This window comes from Corvus brachyrhynchos, unplaced genomic scaffold (genome assembly GCF_000691975.1).
Source record: "Corvus brachyrhynchos isolate BGI_N302 unplaced genomic scaffold, ASM69197v1 scaffold46, whole genome shotgun sequence".
Lineage (NCBI taxonomy): Eukaryota > Metazoa > Chordata > Aves > Passeriformes > Corvidae > Corvus > Corvus brachyrhynchos.
The window spans coordinates 4432534-4443988 of record NW_008238838.1 but is presented as its reverse complement, the minus strand read 5'-3'; the positions used below and the strand labels follow the sequence as shown (position 1 = coordinate 4443988).

The window sequence follows — 11455 nt, the reverse complement described above, 5'->3', positions numbered from 1 at the left end:
GCGATGCCGGGTGGCGGGAGCGTGCGGCGGGCAGGGATGCTCCCCGCGGACCCGGGTGTTGCTGCGCTCGCAGCCTGCGTGCCACGCTCGGAGGCAGCGAGGAAAATGCTCTTTAACTCATATTTCGCTCAGGCTCTGGATGGGGAAGAAAAGGTTCCTTGTTCTGGGAGGCGTTTGTGCGGAGTTGTGCTCGGGGATGATTCGCGTTAGGATCTCTGAGGCGCTCGTTGTGTGCGCAGACGTGCGGGGCCGATGCTGACAGACTCCTCTCCTGAACCGGCAGCGCCGATCCCGGGCAGTGTGGGGGGAAACTCCATGCAGAAACCTCTTCCTAGGCCTAACTTTATTCCGGGTGATTCATGCTCAAACTCCGGCTTAGCTGCGGCTCGGGCCGGGGCTCTGCGTAGGTGAGAGATGCTGCAAGTGGTGCTCGGCTCTCGCCATCCATGGGGCTGGATTCTCTCGCTTGGTAGGATTGAGACCTCGAGGCTGTGGCCCTGGGGGAGTTAACTGGACCCCGCTGGGGCTGGCTGTGTCCCCCACACGCGTGTCTTTCGCGGGGAGGTGCTGCTGGCCGGAGGATCCAGCGCCGTGCCCGCCTCCCCGGGGACCTGCCGCTAGCGAGGGATGCTGAGGGACAGCTCAGCCCGCTCTGCCACCGCATCCCGCCCGCTCTGACGGGGCTCCGGCAGCCCCCACACCACGGGAGATCCCCCCAGCAGGAGCCAGCCCTTTGTCTCGGCGAGGCAAGGCAGCCTTTCCTCCGGGCAGCGGCTCAGCAGCCACATCCCGGCTGGATGTGAGCGCTGCAGGCAGCCGGGAGGAGAGCCCTCCCCGCTTCCCTGGGCAGCGAGTCGGGAGTCTACGGCATCGGAGAGAGCCAGGAGCATCCCCCAGGAGTCCGTGGCTCTGCTGAGGAGCTGACAGCAGCCGGCAGCTGCCTCTGCCGCCAGCTCCTGGGCGCTCAGACGTGTGTGCTCGCAGGTAGGAGGGGGCTGTGGCCGTGCCGGGGGCTTCCCTGCCGTGCTTTGCGTTAGTCTTGTTTCACAGAGGGGGAGAAGCGATCTGCAGTGAGGCTCCCACCGCGCCAAGGCGTGTTTAAAGTGCCTCCATGCGAGCCCGCTTCAGTATTTATGGGTCTGAAGCTGTGGATTTGAAGGGAACCATCTGCGTGGAGAAATTGATGGTGAGAGGCAGAACCTTCCCCTCTTGGTTTCCATTTCAGGGCTGGGCCTGATGAGCAGAGACAGAAGTTGGGAAAGTTGCTGGGTGGCTCTCTGAGGTTCGCAGGTGGAGCTTTCCCCTGCACCTGGCAGGAATTAATACCTTGGGACGAGACACCTGGAATTTTGGGGAAGAGGGAGCTGCTGGCAGGCTGTGCTGAGCAGAGAGTGGCAGCGCAGGGAAGGAGAATGCTCTTTTTTTTTCTTCTTCCTTCCTTCCTTTAAATGGCCATTTCTCTTAAACCCTTTGTGGTCTGGCTCCTGTGGGGTGGGAACAGACTGCCTGAGGAAGGTGAACCCCGAAATGAAGGGCTTTATCCCAAAATCTTGGGATAAAGACATGAACATCTCCCTGACATGAACATCTAAGTGGGCGATCTGGAGCAGCTGCCTGCAGCTCTGAGAGGCACAGAAATGCTGCTGCTGCTGCTGCTGCTGCAAGTTTCTTGCTGGAGGTTTCTTTTGCAAGCTGTGCAAGGAAAATTAGCCAAGGAGTCCTGTGGGCTGGCAAAGGTCTGGATACCTCGATGCCAAGGAGCACTCAGCAATCTGGGGATGAGTGGGGAAGGATTTGAGGGACCTGGGCTTCCAAGAGCTCATCAAAGCAGCAGCCAGGCAAGGTAGGGGCAGTGCTGCCTCCAAACTGTCCTGAAAGCTCCAGTGTGCCAGGAAATCTCATCTGTGTGTGTGTGTGCTCACATCGATGTCCCTGCTTGATGAGTGAACCTCGAACTCACCCAGGAGCTGGGAGGATCCTCAGCTAAATCCTGGCTGATTGTACGGGAAATTCTGGTGGGAATTTTATGTGGGATCTCTGTGTTCTGCCACAAGAGCCACGTGGGATCACATCCCTCTTCCTCCCGGAGGAACCTGCTGGTTTTCCGTGTGAAGCAGGGCCAGAGGAAAGGCTTGGCTGGAGGAGAAGCTGGGTGTTTTCACTGGGTGATGTTTGGGTGGGTGGAAGGGTCCTTAGGGTCAGGCATGGCTGGGCCAGACAGGAAGAGGACAATGCTCTGCTCCAAGAAACTTCATTTCTTTGAAGGCGATTTAAGCTTTCTTCTGGTTTTGTTCAGCACTGAGCATGTGCAGCCAGTCAATGTCTTGCCCTTTTGAAAGGCTTGCTGATGTTCCTGAGGTGTGGATATTGATTTTCCCTGACTTCGGGGAGAGATCTTCGTGAGCAGCACTTGTTGGGGTCAGATTTTATTTATTTTTCACGCTTCTAGGCAGGCAGAAGGCAAGACAAAAGTTTTGCAAGCCTCCTCAGAAATGTTTTCTGTTCTGGGGCAAGAGGTTTCTAAGGCAGCTCATAAAAGCTGAGGAATCTGTTAAAACAAGGCACCTTTTGCTGTGTGTGAACAGGAGGAGCAGTGAAATAGTGGCTGAGCAAGATGAGAACAGCTTGGAGGGTGTTGCTTAGACCTGAGGGAGGAACCAGTGGGGTACCAGCAGCTCCACGAGGAAAGCTTTGTGCAGGGATGGAAAACTGTCTGCAAAGGAGACTGTGGGATTGCTGGAGCCGTGCCTGTGCACAGGAGGCTGCCAACTCCACTTTGTCCCCTCAGGGCGGCCACTAACGCTGTCCTGGGTTCCCTGAGAGGGAAAATGGGGGACGGGGAGAGATAAAAGAAGGTATAAAACCTGTGAGGAGGTAATGGAGCAGTTGATAGGATCCCCATAATAACTTCATTTATGGGCTGGAGCTTGCCAGGACAGATTGTGCTGGTAACACACAGGGAGTTTTGTGTTTGTCCTGGTGCCTCTGGAAAGTTTGGTTTGCTAATGGATGTGGGGCTTGGTTGTGATGAAGGAGGAGGAAAATGTAGTGAGGAGCAGATTGTAGAGCCCCAGAATGGTTTGGGTTGGAAAGGAACTTAAAACTCATCTCATTCCATGGGCAGGGACACCTTCCTGAGGATAAACCAGGATCGTTTCCATGCGGGTCACAGGGAGTGGCTGCTGGGCAGGACAGAGCTGGCAGTGCCCAGCTGCGGTGAATTAGCAGGGATTGGATTGTTCAGAGAGGGAGGAATGGAGCCAGGGTGCTGTAAATCAGTAGATCTGAGGTAAATCAGGTGTAAAATGGCAGCAGGTGTAAACATGAACGGGAGAACTCCTCCTCCTCCTCCTCCTCCTCCTCCTCCTCCTCCATCATTCCCCTCCCCGCCCCGGGCATTACCGAGGCAGGAACCCCAGTGGGCAGAGGGACCTGGTGGATGCAGCAGGGATTTTTGCCACGCTCTGCCTGTTCAGAAACCAAACCTGAGGAAGAGCTGGGATATCAGGCAGGTGAGTTTTGTCTTCTGTGCCTGCTGGGAGGGCCTGATTATCCCTCAAATACTCGGGTGGTCTATCCCTGGGGGTCAAAGCACCACAGTTGATATGCAGAGGATGGGTGCCCAGTGGGGAAGCCGACCTTCCTAAGGCTGAGGAAATAAAAGCTCAACGTCTTCCAATGGGCTCAATTTATTTGGATATTTCATTAAATCCACCCAAAAGAGACTATTTTAGGAAATAAATATGTGGGCAATAAATAGCTGTGGGATAAGGGGCAGAGTTCAGTGCTGGCTTTCCTAGTTAAGCTGCAGAAAACAGAAGTGTAATGGCCGAGTGCTGATGGGAGTGTAGATATGTGATTATGTGAGGGCTCCTCACACTGAGGCTGGGCTTATTTATTATCTTTAATGATTTGGAGGTGGAAATGGATCAGAGCTGGGTTAGGGAGAGTGAACATGCTCACAGAAAGGGGTTGCTTTTGTGAGAATTGAGAGGGAAAGCTGCTGGGTTGGAGCGTGAGGCGGCTCGGCCACCGCAGCAGCAGTTGGTGTAACTCAGATTTGAGCATGTGAAAAAACCGGAAGATCTGAGTGAATCCTTCCCTGATAACAGAGCCTGGGTGATTCTGTGGGATTCTAGCAGGAGAACGTGCAGGGACACGAGGAACTGGTCTGGTTTGTGTGCAGCTGATGAGGTCCTGGGGCTGTGTGGACGAGCTGCAGGTGCCAGGGAGCCCCAGGAGATGCTCTGCTGGGGCAAACAGTGCTCTCTCCATGTCTGTGTGGTTCGGAGAGGGCTCTGCAGTGACATCTGCTCTTCTCAAAGCCTCCCAGGCCAGGGATTTGCTGCTGCTGGAGCAGGGGCTGTGGGTGTCTGCACTGTGCCAGCATCCCGCTGGATTTGCTGCCTTGGAATCAATCAAGGGGAACTTTGCTGAGTCCTGACCTCCTGGTGGGACCATCTCCTGGATTTTCCAAGGGGATAGATGATGGATCAGGGATGAAGGAGCCAAGACACACTGTCCAGATCCATGGCACCTCCAACCCTTGGGGCTGTTCCGTGTTTGAAGCGCAGCCTTTGCAGAGCCTGTGGTCCCTCAGTGCTGGGAGGGGGGCTGGAGAGCCCAGAGGGTTCTGTTCCTGCTGGAGAGCCCAGAGGGTTCTGTTCCTGCTGGATTGTGCCTCCCTGAGCCAGCTCTCATCCAGAAAACAACACTTATTCCCTGCACCCTTCGCACGGGAGCAGCTCTGTAGCGCAGTCCCCACACAGTGAGTGCCTCACCTGCCGAGCCATCCAGCACTGGGGGATTTGCAGCTCTGCTGAGATCTCCTGACTTGAAAGTCTGCAGAATTTATTTGCATCCTTCATGAGGGAGACAGCCAGGCACGGGGTTGGTTGGTTTTTTTTTGGTTTTTTTCCTGTTCCTCCCCCCCCCCTTCCCCACTGGCTTTTGAGTTTGTTTATTTGGTGAGCTCAGCAGCAGCACAGTGATGTGGAAATAAAGCAGAGGAGCTTCCTCTTGGCCTCCCTGCATATGCATAAATGGGAGACATAGATCATGCTGGCAATCCCCGGCCAGGCTCCAGCTAATGGAAATTCTCCTGTGACCTTACAAACCCCTCTTTGCCAGGGTTTATAATGAGTCTGCAAAAACCCGTTCGGGGCACAAACAAGTCATCTGAGGTCTCAGACCCTGTGAGCACGAAGTCATAATAATAACACTAATTTCCCACCCACTCAGGCATGTGCTCAGCTCCTTAAAGAGTTTGCTATTTTTAAAAAGCAGTTTTTTTACCTTTCTGGGGACTGTTACGATGTCTGTGTTGGAGAAGAGGAGAACAGCTGGTGGGGAACAGCTCTCCCCGTGCTGTGTGACACCAGTTCCCCCTGGGAGCATCCCTGGGTCCTCGCCTGGCTCTTGCTGGAGCAGTTTTTTTGTCGTGAATCTCGCAGCCTGATGAGCTGTGTGATCACACCTCAGCTGCTTCAGCAGAAAATCAACTTTCCCTGCGTCTCTGTGTGCCCTCTCCCCCCTTCCTACAGCAGAGTCTGAGAGCAAAGATAATCTGTGCCCCTCAGGAGGGGATGGGTTCCTGAACACCCCTTGTTCAGCCTTGACCTTTGTGTGAACCTTCTGCTGCAAACCACGGAGTTTTTAGCTGGATGACAGGAGCTGATGCATTTGGAAGGAATGCGTGGGGTTTTGATGCTGAAGGTTTGGTTGATGGCTCTCTGTCCCTGCTCAGAGACACGGGGACTGCAAGGGCTCCCTGTCACTGATGTTGGAGTCTGTGTGGGATTCACGCCGGGCAGCTTTCCCTTCGCAGGCTGTGATGAAGCAGCAAATTGCTGCTGTGTCTGAGAGAGCCGCTCTAAACGTGGCCTGGCTTGGGGGAAGTGGCTGAGCCAGGGGCTGTAAACTCAGTTCATTGCAGCCACTGCTGATCTGCAAACTGTTCCATGTGCCAAAACTGCCTTTTTCACCCCAAAAAAGAGGTTGATTGAGATATCTGTTATTCTACCCGCTCTCGTTATTCACTGTTTGCCCTTGCTATTTTCTTGTTTGCTCTCTGTTTATTTCCCGTTTCCTGCCCCACCTCCTGACTGCTGTTCAGGATTGTGTGTGCAGCTCTGAGAGCTATCACATCTCTTTTTAGCCTGGGAAACGTTTGGGGCAGAGCCTGTGCTGATGCTCACGGAGCATCTGGTCCTCTCCAGGTCCCATTCATCACTGTCTCGCAGTTTGCATTATTGTTCACACCGAGGGAAAGTGGGTGTGAAGCTGGAATAATAATGTTTCACACTCGCTTTGCATTGGGTTTGATACCCAACAGCGTTTGAACTGATCACAAAAGGCAGCGAGGAGCGGGGTGCTTGGGAGCTGGAGGCACAGCTGACAAATAACAAGTTAATTACCTTTAGTGAGGAAATGACCACTGTGCTCCGTGTTGTATCCATGACAAACTGGAAATCAAGATGGGATTTCTAAATTCTGCCTGACCAGGTTAGAAGGAATCTGCAGGCTGAGGGCAGAAATCAGTGCAACTGAAGTTGGAAGTGAAGTTGGTTCCCCCAACTTCAACCTTGTTCTTTCAAATGGAATTCCACCATGGATGGGCAGCAGGGAAATTTTCCTGAGCCTGCAGAGTGTTGAAAAATATCTCTTTAGTCTAACATGCCTTGCTCATTTCCAAAGGGGCTGGGTGGTTAAATGATGGACATTGATGCAGTTGTTTCAATGGCATAAACACGGAAGGAATTTAATGCTCCATGGAATATCAGGAGTTTGGTGTTTGGGAAACGGGGTCTTTTTGGCAGGTGGACCTCCCGAGGGTCTCTCAGGAGACGTGGCTTTCAGTGATTTGGACTGACATGCCTTTTGTTGTGTTCCTGCTGGGTGTTAAATAAGATTTAAGTCTCCTCAGTCACTATTTAGGTATTGAAGAACATCGCAGCCACCACAAGTGCAAACAAAACTGTCTGGATGTTTGTTTATGCAACAGATCATTAGAAAGTCTGTAGGAAAAAAATGTTCTTGTCTGTTAGATAATTAATCTGCATTTAAAGAATTGTCTAAAGACATATTTGCCAGCCAGTCCATTGAGCTGCTGCTCATCTAGTCAATAATCCCATATTTAATAGTCCCCGAGAATGTATTTCCATAATGTGCTGAGAACAGTTGAGAAATCTGCATCTTTTTTTGTCTTAAGATGTCAGTGCTCGCACATTTTCTATGACAAATTTTTTTTCTGACTGTGGGTGAGAAAATCCAGACATATGAACTCCCAACTGGTGGGGCTGGGGGCAGGGAAGAGGGGAAGCTGCTCGGAGCAAACCCCTGGGTGCGGATCCCTCGGAGCGCCGGATGAGTTTGCAGTTTCCATCTGGTGTCTGCGAGCCTGCAACGTGCTGGCAGCACTGCCCAAACCGCTCCTCGGGGCCGGGGGGAGTGGGCCCAGGGCCTTTCCTGGCTCCCAAAATCCCGCTGGAGTCAGGGAAGTGGGAGCATGTCTTGGGAAGGAGGCTCTGGCGTGAGCTGCGCCGGACCTGGTGCTGCGTCGTGGGAGATGCTCTGGTGGAAATGCCATGGTCCTGGTGTGGTAGATTCGATCCTGGCAGGAGCAGGGAGAGCCTGGCAGTGCTGGGATTGGGATGCTGGAGCTCGTTTGGCTCCCAGGATGGGGCTTTGCTGCAGCAGCACAAAGCCACCAGGACCTGTGGCTGTGTCTGGGTAGTGCCTCCCCTCTTCCAGCCCGGAATTCTGATAGCAACCATTGGATTTTGGGGTGTCTGCAGCACCTCTGAGCCAAGGTTTTCCGTGTTCCCACACGGATGGGTGTGAGGGTGCAGGGTTTAGCCAGTTCCCTGGGTTTATAAAGGGAGTGAGCGCACAGGCAGCCCTTGTGATAATTTACTAATCCACGTTAACGAGAGAGGGGAGTAAAACCCACACTTGGCAAAAGGAAACCCCGGGAGCCGCCACATCAAGGTGAGAAGCAGGAGCTTAATTTCATTATCTTATCAATAACTGGCTGGTCTTGTGCTGTGCTGTGAATCCTCAGCAGTGCTAATGCTATCTCGGGCTGTCTAAGCAGAGAAATAATGAATACAAGCAGGAAGAGCATTGTGTGCAGCCCTGGTATCTATACCTTAAAAATGATGTTGGCAAACTGGAGGGAGATAAGGGGAGAGCCACAGGGATGTGAGGTCTGTAAAACAGGCTGGAGAGAGACTGAGCCCAGTCTGCTGCTTCTCACGAGAGGGAGTGATTTGATTGCTGTCCATGAGGACTTAAGCAGGGGAGGAGACTTCTGCTAGGCAAGGGTTCGCAGGCAGGCCGTGCTTCTGTGGCTGGGTGCTCAGGCTGGATAAACCCAGACAAGAAAAAGCCATGTTTTGTTTTTGTACAACTTTCTATTTAAGCACAGGAGCAGATTACCCCGGACTTGGTACATTTGCTGTTTTTTAAATTGAAATGATACATCTTGCCAGCGCTCTTTGAGGTCAGCTGCAGGTTTGGAGTGGGAAAAGCTCAGCATGAGTCAGTCACAACTCAAACAAGGTTTTCAAAATGGTCATTATTGCCCTTCACATCTTTCGTTATGTTATGAATGTTTTTTTTCTGATGTGGGGGAGAGCGGGGATGGAAAATCCAGCAGGGCTTTGGGCTGTAGTGTAGAAGGGATTGGGTTGCTGACAGCTGAGCCCACGTGTAGGGCTTACCCACTTAAAAAATCCCCTTTTCCCACGGCTTTTGAGACTGGAACAGGCCCATTTGGATGTATTCAGGGTGGCTGGAGGGTTCTGCTTTCCTCAGACCCACTTTCCTCTCGCTGTCCCATGAGATTCACCAACCTCCCGAGCCTCCTGCACAGACACACAGGATGCTGCAGCCACAAATCCTCTCTGCCACCACCCGAGAGGTGCTCAGCAGACCCAGGGAGAAAGATTAAGAGGCATCATTACCGTTCGGTGGGTGGTTGGCATGTTAATTAGGGCACGGGGCCGCTCTGGAAGGTTACTTTCCCCTCTTACCTCACCAACCTTAAAGCTGCAGAGCGAGGTGGGAGCGGGGAAGGAGCAGCGGCAAGAAAATGCAGCTGGGAACAACCCCAGCTTCACCAGGGATTGGGACAGGGAGGTTTAGCCAGTGCTGCCTCCCCTCTTCCCGATGGAAAGTGATTCCAGGTGGGCATCCCACAGCCTTGCCTTGTCTCCTTCCCCCACTTTGACTCAGCTCTTTGCAGAATTGAAGGATATTCCCTTTCAGAGGGTGGCACCTCATTCTTTTTCTTTCCCTGCTTGGTGCTGGTGCGCTGAAGAAAATTAAATTAGGGCTGTATCATTACAAAGGAGAGATTGCCATTTGCAAAACCACGTTTCGCTTAAGTTAGTAATATTGTAAGTGTTAATTGAGTGTTCATTGATTGTCTGTCACCACCCTGATGTAATTCTGCTCCTCTCGGGCGGGTGCCCTACCCCTGATTAAACAGAGCTGCTCTTGCACCAGGAGCCGGCTTGGCTGTTCATTTCTTCCCCCTAGTGATTCCATTTTACCAGCTGGATAATTAGCATCATCTCCTCCTCTTTGGAGCCAGCTCAGCCTGCACACCATCCTTGTTCTCTCCCAAGTACCTCTAATGCTTTAATACTTCAGGGTTTTTAAGTGGCCCTAGACAAGAATTTAGGCAGGGGATGTGTTTGAACTCGGTCCAGGAGCTGTTGTCTGCCTGGATTTAGGGTCTGAGTTCCCCCAGAAATTGCTCTGTTCATTAGAGGTTCTTTGTTGCCGGAGGTTCAATTATGGGAGTGAATGGTGTTTTATGGGAACAGAGGTGGGGAAGGAAAAGCCAAAAGCTTTCTCTGTAATGGTGTCTGTTATGTAAATGGCTCTGTAATCAGGTAATCGCGGACTCTGCCTCATCCTTCCACTGGAGACTTGTCAGGGCCTTTTTGTGTTCCAGGGAAGCTGCTCGGGCTCCCTGCGGGGGCCGGGAGCGTTCAGGTGTGGGAGGTTCCTGTGCAGGACGCACCAAGGAGAGCTGGAGCAGGAGGGATGAGCGCAGCACGGGCTCCACACGTCCTTGAGTCCTCCAAGTCCTCCTCTGACCCAGCCGAGGAGCTGGCAGCACATCCCAGTAATCCCCAGCACCAAACGCGGCTCCTCTCCCACACCCACCCCGTGATCCAACGTGTCCGGAGTAATTGCATTTTCCCTCAAAGAACGAGGCTCGTGGTGCAGTTCTGCATATTCAATCGCTCCTTCCCTGCCAGATCTTGCAGCAGAGCTCTAACATTTGTGGTGGGGCTTTCCTGGTGTGAAAGATCTTCCTGGCATGTGTTTGGGGGGCTGGAGCACCTTTGGGAAGATTAATTAACCCTAGGTGAGAAACTGTGATTTAACATTTATATAGGGGGGGACGGAAATTAATATTCCTTCTGCCATGCAGAATCTGTTTAAACTCCTGCCTTCAGCTTGTCTGACTTGGAATCTCCTCTAACTTGTACAAATGAAAGAACAATTTGTTTTAGATGATGAGTTATGAGAATATTGCTCATAGACCCAGAACACGACATTTTCAATCACATCTTTTTTGCATTGGTAAGGGAAAAAATGATTTTTAGGATCTTGACATGCTTATCCTTTGGAGACCAAGTCAATTATCATATTATATAAGAATTTACTCCACGGTTCTCTGGTCTCTGGGAGCATCATCATGTCAAGAGGAAAATCCTGCAGGGTTTATTGCAGCTGTTGCAGAGTTGAAAGCATTGCCCAAGTTTCAATCCACAGGTGACCTTCAGAAGTAGGAAAGTGGCTTAAGAAATGTAAATATATACGTTAGACTCATTCTGTCCATTCAGTTTTTGGCAATGGGCAGCTTTAACCTTGTCTTGAGGGCCACAAGAAACCAGAAACTTGTTTTCCATCAGCCTGGTGAGGTGGAGATTCTCTTGCTGGGGACTTTGAGCAACAGGTCAGAAATCCTGAGTTGAATGGTCAGATCCTGAGTCTGACCTGAATCAGAGCTGAATGAGCAAATCCTTCTTTACAGGCCTTAGCTGAGGTCATGGATGGAGTCTGTGTGGTTTCAGTTGTCTGCAGGGTCCATCCTGCTGGGAATTGCAGGGGTTGGAGTTGTTCTCTCCGGGCTGGGTTTTTTTGGTGAGGGACACTCTCACTCCTCATTTTTCTCTGCCTGTAAAGCATGGACAAGCCTGTGCTCCTGGAATGTGGCAGATTACCATGGGATGATGCTAGAGGAGCTGGAAATGCTGCTCTGAAGGCAGAACTCGGAGCACTTTTCTCCTTGAGCAGATTTCCAGTCACAAAAATATCCGAGTCCCATTTGCAGGCATCGGTGTTAATGCAGTGCAGCTGCTCTGCTCCATTTGCTTGCATAAATGCAGCTTTTAGAGCTGTCACATATGCTTGATAGAGCCACTACCCCTCA

The 11455-nt window shown here is 51.9% G+C and overlaps 1 protein-coding gene across 1 annotated transcript in view; it reads left to right on the top strand.

The window, feature by feature from the left end:
* Positions 1 to 300: 300 nt before the first annotated feature.
* Positions 301 to 11455, top strand: part of GRIK4 (glutamate ionotropic receptor kainate type subunit 4) — a 178642-nt gene continuing 167487 nt past the window's right edge. The window contains exon 1 of the mRNA XM_017738362.1: positions 301 to 984. The gene's annotated coding sequence lies outside the window, so the exon portion shown is untranslated. The remainder of the gene's footprint in view (positions 985 to 11455) is intronic.